The 6,567-nt window shown below is 35.7% G+C and overlaps 1 protein-coding gene across 9 annotated transcripts in view; it reads left to right on the top strand.

Annotated features, from left to right (window-relative positions):
* The window catches only part of FAM214A (family with sequence similarity 214 member A), a 96,738-nt gene that overhangs the window by 23,871 nt on the left and 66,300 nt on the right, over positions 1-6,567 (top strand). The gene's annotated exons all lie outside the window — the stretch shown is intronic.

A 6,567-nucleotide genomic window follows, 5' to 3' on the forward strand; every position in this document is an offset into this window, starting at 1 on the left:
TATATTTGGAATATGTACCTTAGAAAACTCTTATGGAAGATCTGCTTTCCTATTTATTTCCTTACATTAGTATAATATAAATAATTTATATTTCTTGAACTGGTCTATGGAGAGTACAGTTATGACCATGCTGGGCAAAAAGGGGGTTTTTCGTGGTTAAGTGTTGAGAATTGAGAACCTGAGACTAGCACTTAGTATAACATTTTATATTATTCAGATTCTTGTTTTTTTTTTTTTTTTTTTTGGCTGTGCTAGGTCTTTGTTGCTGCGTGCAGGCTTTCTCTAGTTGTGGCGAGCGGGGGCTACTCTTTATTGCGGTGGCTTCTCTTGTTGTGGAGCACAGGATCTAGGCGTGCAGGCCTCAGCAGTTGTGGCATGTGGGCTCAGCAGTTGTGGTTCGCAGGCTCTAGAGTGCAGGCTCCGTAGTTGTCACGCACGGGCTTCGTTGCTCCGTGACATGTGGGATCCTCCCGGAACAGGGCTTGAACCTGTGTACCCTGCCTTGGCAGGCAAATTCTTAACCACTGCGCCTCCAGGGAAGTCCTATTCAGATTCTTAACTTGTAGACTGTTGAGATTATTTATAGCTTTGTGTACCAAGATGACCCAGGAAAAAAAGCAAGCATTCTTCAGAGTTATATAAAGTGCCATTTTGAAATTTATTTACCATTTAGAAAATTGGTAGCAGAGGAAGCATTTCACTAAATAAATCTCTTGGTTGGATTTTACTTTTTAAGGTGGCATGTCTCTTGCAGTTCATTTTATTCACTTATAATTACATATTTCTGATTAAAGTTAATATTTTTTCAATAAGTTCTCTTTATATATGTTAATCAGTAGTTTTAGATTATAGAAACAGGCTATCATTAGCCTTTAATTAAAAAGTTTAAGAATTCTAACTGGAAGGAAGAAGTTAATTTTGTTTTTGTTTTTGTTTTTTTGTTTTTGCGGTATGTGGGCCTCTCACTGTTGTGGCCTCTCCCGTTGCGGAGCACAGGCTCCGGACGCGCAGGCTCAGCGGCCATGTCTCACGGGCCCAGACGCTCCACGGCATGTGGGATCTTCCCAGACCAGGGCACGAACCCGTGTCCCCTGCATCGGCAGGCGGACTCTCAACCACTGCGCCACCAGGGAAGCCCAGAAGTTAATTTTGAATTACAAAGTTATTCATCCAAAAATTTTAAAAAATTTATTTCCTTTGACTTCTAGTTGTATGACTTGAGTAAATAAACATTTAGAGCTGATTTTCTTATTTGAACAATGCCGATAATGATACTTGTATTTACCTCCCAAGGTTATGAAATCAAATAAAAATGTATGTGGAATATAAATCAGGCATGGTGTTAGGTAAGCAATAATGTAGACAGATGTAGTACCTCCCTTTAAAGCACTTACAGTGTAGTGGAGGAGAATGTCCAACCAGTCTTTTTGCAAATAATTATTTAACATTCTGTGAGCTAAGTACTAAGAAAAAAGTACAGGGAGCCTGAGGCTAGTCTTGGCTCACAGAAAGCTGCCCCGGGGAAGAGAAATTTAATGGAGACTTATCAATGGAAGGGGTTGTGGGAGACCAGTCCTAGCAAAAGAAGAATAGTATTTGCAAAGACCCTAAGTTTTGAAGAGACTTAGTAACCAAAAAAGCAGTCTGGCTGGCAAAGAGCACCTTTTAGCCTTCGCAATAGTCCTGTGAGTTAACTCCATTTTATAGATTAAAAAATTGAAGCTCAGAGTGGTTAAGTAATTTGTATAGTGTCTTACTGTTTGTAAATGGCAGATTCATATTTTGAACCCAGGTTGGTCAGCTTGACTCCAGCGTCCTTGTTCTCTCTACTATGCCATTCTTTCTCCGAGTCACTTAGCTCAGCGGTTATTGTGCTCCTAAACACATCTTCTCTCTTTTTATTTCTCAGAGGGCTTAGCCGCTCTCCCTTTGGCTAATTGTGGAGCCAAGGATCAGGTTCTTTCCTTACACTAAGGTAATAATAAGATTTAACTCTTACAGGTTATATCTCTTGTTTGTATACTGTAGAACTCCAGAGATCCTAAAAGCTTTTTCAAGGGTAGGAATTTTGTAGATTCTGGGGCTGATATGAAACTGCAGTGTTGTTTGTAGCCTCTCATTTAAAAATAGCCTCATGGTGCTCATGGGGTGCTTTAGTAGTGCCAACATTTCCATCAGCCTCTCTGCCCTACCCACAAGACACTCCACATAAACAAAGATCTGAGTAATAAACAGTATGCTTCTGCTGTTGCCTCTGCCTACTCCCACAAACCCCTCCTGTATAGAAATCCTAATGCCACCACTAATAATGCATTTTATTGGAAGAATGCAAATTAAAAGGGTTCCATTGCTTTAAAAATTTGAAAAACACTATCCTAGCTTGTGTGAAGTTCAAGGGAAATATTTCCTAAATGAGGAATTTTCCCGATTCTTCATATCTGTTTATCTCCTACTACACTTGCATTGACTCCCCCAAACATCTTCGTAAATTGGGGATGGATTTTTGTTTTTGTTGTTAAAGCTTGTGGAGATAGTGTAGATTGGTACATTGAAGCCCAGTATTTGAAACCTAGGGGTAAAAAAATTCCTATGCCTTCCTGTCTCCAGATACTTTTATGATAGAGAAAATAAATTAATCCAGGGTCAGTGTCGTTGTTTTATATTTTATGTCATTGTCGTTTATGTAAGAAGAGATATTATTAATGCAGATACCTAGTTAAATCTTTTATCGTTGCCAGAGTTTATTAAGCAATTATTTTTTCCTTTTAAAATCTTTTTCTAAGCAATCTGTTAACCTCAGTTTTTCTTGCCCTCTTAAAAGGCACTGCATAAATTTGAGGGAGAACTATTTTTAGGCCCTGTCTCATTTTAACTATCTAACTGGTCCTGCGTGATTTTCTTGGAATTTGTGAACTTTGTTGTAAAGTAATTCATAGTTCTAGGTAGATGGAGGTTGATGCTTTATCCTAATTGTCGAAATTTTTTGTATTCTTTGTTTTCAGAGGGTTTCACTTGGTAGAGCCTGATTTACTTGAAATGCGAAGTAATAAATTGATTCCCTCCACTACCCCTCTTTGTCCTCAGTTTTATGTGAAACACTGACTGAAGTAAATGTTTGCCCTATGAATTTCTCTCCTTTTTAAAAGCACCCAGAGATGCACATTTTAGGGGCTCATGCTAGAATACTTTGTCATTATCGTTCTCCTGATCTTTCCTTTCACGTTGCCTAAACACAGCTGAGTTGGTAAGAGGAGCAAAGACAACAAGATACTGCTGCCAAGCAGACAGGAAGCTGTAGTGGACCTAGCGAGCAGGGGCGGCAGAGCGTATCCTCCATCCAATCAGCTGTGAGTGCTGTTGCTATGTGAGCTCTTACTCTGCTGCCTTTGTGAAAAACCTTACACAGAGGGAAGCGGAATCAGCACCCACTGCTGAACATTTGTTTTAACCACTGCAGACATCTGGATCCCTCAGTTACTGACTGTAGAGCTATTGACAGCCAGAAGGCAACTTATTTTATACAAGGATTCCAGTATGGTTTTCAGTGGAAACAAAGGGCTTCACAGAGAAGGTGTGTAATGAAGTGTTTTCAACGTCTTTATTTTTAAGCTTCCAATTTTCTGTAGCTGTTTACAGTTGTAGTGTTTGATTTGTGTGGATATTTAATAAATAGGTCCAGGAAAATGATCTCAGGTTGAAAAACATTGAACTTAGGGAATTTTCTTTAGCTTCATATAGCCTGTTTTCTTTGAACAGCATTGCTTAAAAGATTTTTAAAATGCTGATCTGAACAATGAGTAGGGAGAAAAGAAACCAAAATACAATATGCTTACTTTAATGGGGAAAAAATATGATAAAAATGAGAAAACTGGGAAGAGAATGAGGTTTAGACAGAAGTATTAACTGTACTTGGGGGTAGAAGGTGTTTTTAAAATAAAAGCTGTTAAGGAGAATGTATTTAATATGTTACGTATTTTTAACTGAAATTCATTGTTTCTGAATTTGACAGAGATTGTCAGAATTTAGCTTAGTGAGAATTTTGACATACTTTTGACATGGTATCTTTCTGTAAAGGATTTGTGAAGATGCTACCTCAAATTGTATAACCTCTTAATTATTTGATCTGTTGGCTAGTACTTCTCAGTTCAGATAAAGGATAGTAGTAAAATCCAACTGCAAAGGTAGTGGCATGTTCTATTAAATGTCCATATAGAAAACTGAAAAAATAAAGGATTTTGAAGACAAACCAGAAATGTTTACGATGATATCTTAAAATTAAAGTAAACCTTAATTAAATATAATAATTCCATATCTGACTTAGTTAATACTGCAAATATAGTACAGTCTTATTAAATTGAACCTAATTCAATATTTGTAATAATTGAACAGAATATGGGTTACAGTTTATGAGATCTGTAAAAAACAGTTTATCCAACTAATTATAGGCAAGTTTTAAAATATCTTAGATATAAAGAAAAGTTTTACATAATTTCAAATACTGTGAAATTATATTTTACATAGTTGATTTAGCTAATGATTCTCTTAAATTAATTAAAGCAGAACAGAATACTAATTAGTATATTGCCCATTTATGAACAATTTTCTTTTGCTTATCCAGTTTCACCTGGTTGTGTAAGTGGCTCCTTTTTAATTCACTAGGTAACTTATGTCTGAATAAAATTAATATAATATAAATTCCAAGTTAATATTCAAGCTTTATTTTTTATCTCTACAAATGATATATTTTAGAATAGGATTGGTTTTGATATTGTTGTTCTCTTCAAGAAGTGCTTGTCATTAGGAAGGGGTAGCATTATTTGATAGAGAGGAGAGATATATCTTTTCTTGAAAAGAACTCAAAATACATTTCATGCTTTTGTGCCCATTACTGATCACTTTTAAAGATACATATATATTTATAGTAAGTTAAGGATTTCAAATAGGAGATGAAAATTTACAAAATAAATTGGCCTTAAACGTTAAAAAAGTGTTTTATGTAAGCCTACATGTTGCTAAACTTTAAAAGACTGGCATTTCTTAGTTTTTTCAGTTCGTTACGTGTGCCCCCAAACTTGAACTTGATAGGAGTTATAAAAATTATGGCAAAATAAGGAAAGCTATTATAGTTTTTGGACTTGGTGGCCTTTGCAATATAAAGCACTCATATGCAGAAGAGGAGCTATGAGAAGGGCAGGGATGGGAGGCAGAGGTATGCTGAGTAGACCCAAGTTCATCAAATGTAGCTCTAACCACATGGAAGTCAATCTAGTTATTTCCATTTTTTTTTAGCTATCACTCTCATCAACTACTATTTTATTTTTTAATATACAACCACAAAAACCAAAATGTTGCTTGAACTGGTTTACTACTCCCTTTTCCTTGGTTTATTTCTTAAGAATTAACAGACTTTCCAAGAGCAGGGTGATTTCATTCATATGCTGCAAAAATAAAGGTACATGATATTGGCAAGAAATTTGGATCTACTGTTGTGTCACACAAAAGCTTTGCCTTGTGTTGCAGGAGGAATAGTCTTGGCAGAATCCCAGATTTTATTCCTGGGCTCAGCCCCTAAAGATGGTTCTTACACGTCTTAACACATCTGAAAGTTCCTCTGATCAAGGCTAGTGACACTGCTAGCATATTTCAACTCTTTGAATTTATCTATTATTTGACAATAGAATTTTAATTGTCTTATTCTGTACCAAATCTTTAAATTAACTATACTTCTTTGTACTTGAAAATAGAAAAATACTTCAGTTCTCAAAAATAGTGATTTCTTTTTTCTCTTAGCCACTTGATACAGTGGCAAATAGAAGTTCTTATATGTATCAGATGCAGTGTGATTGCTGTAACAGATTTTATTTTAAATAAAATAATTTTTTGTTTATTCTTAAATCACCAGGCAATAATATGAAAATAGTATTTCATTTATAGTTGTTCAAAAAAAATTCTGTAATTTAAAATTTCAGGCTGGGAAGGGGTAACAATCTGAGTATTTCTTTCTCTTTTGGTCTTTTGTGAAAAATCATTCCTACAGCAAGTATTATCCCAAACGTTTGATTCCTACATGTATGCTCTAAGTGCTCTATGATACAATGTTTCTTTGACTCCTTCTTGCAGAAATTCCATCACTTGTTCATGTTCTGAATCCAAAAAAGATTTGATTATTATAGTCAGCTAGGCAGGGAAGTTTTGTCTTAACAACACTTTCTTTTTTAATGATTTCGTTTTTTACAAAAGTTTATTCTTAAATGTACAATAGGTTTCAAGACAACACTTCATTCTAGCTATAGGTGGCAACAGATGTTATGGCAGGGAATCCAGATGTTTAATCCAACAGGAATGGAATTAAGGATCATCATTGCCTCAGGCACAAGGAACAGCTTACTTTTTTTTTTTGATAAGTAGACATATTTGATAATATATGGTAGCAAATCTAGATTCTCATTTCTTACCCCTGCCCCCCACCCCATAGATTGTTGTTGCTGCTGCTTTGTGCACATGTGTATGTGTGTGTGTGTTGTTCATTAACTTGCCTGGACACAATACGTGGAGTCTAGAAACAGC

The sequence above is a fragment of the Phocoena sinus genome, chromosome 2, assembly GCF_008692025.1.
Source record: "Phocoena sinus isolate mPhoSin1 chromosome 2, mPhoSin1.pri, whole genome shotgun sequence".
Taxonomy (NCBI): domain Eukaryota; kingdom Metazoa; phylum Chordata; class Mammalia; order Artiodactyla; family Phocoenidae; genus Phocoena; species Phocoena sinus.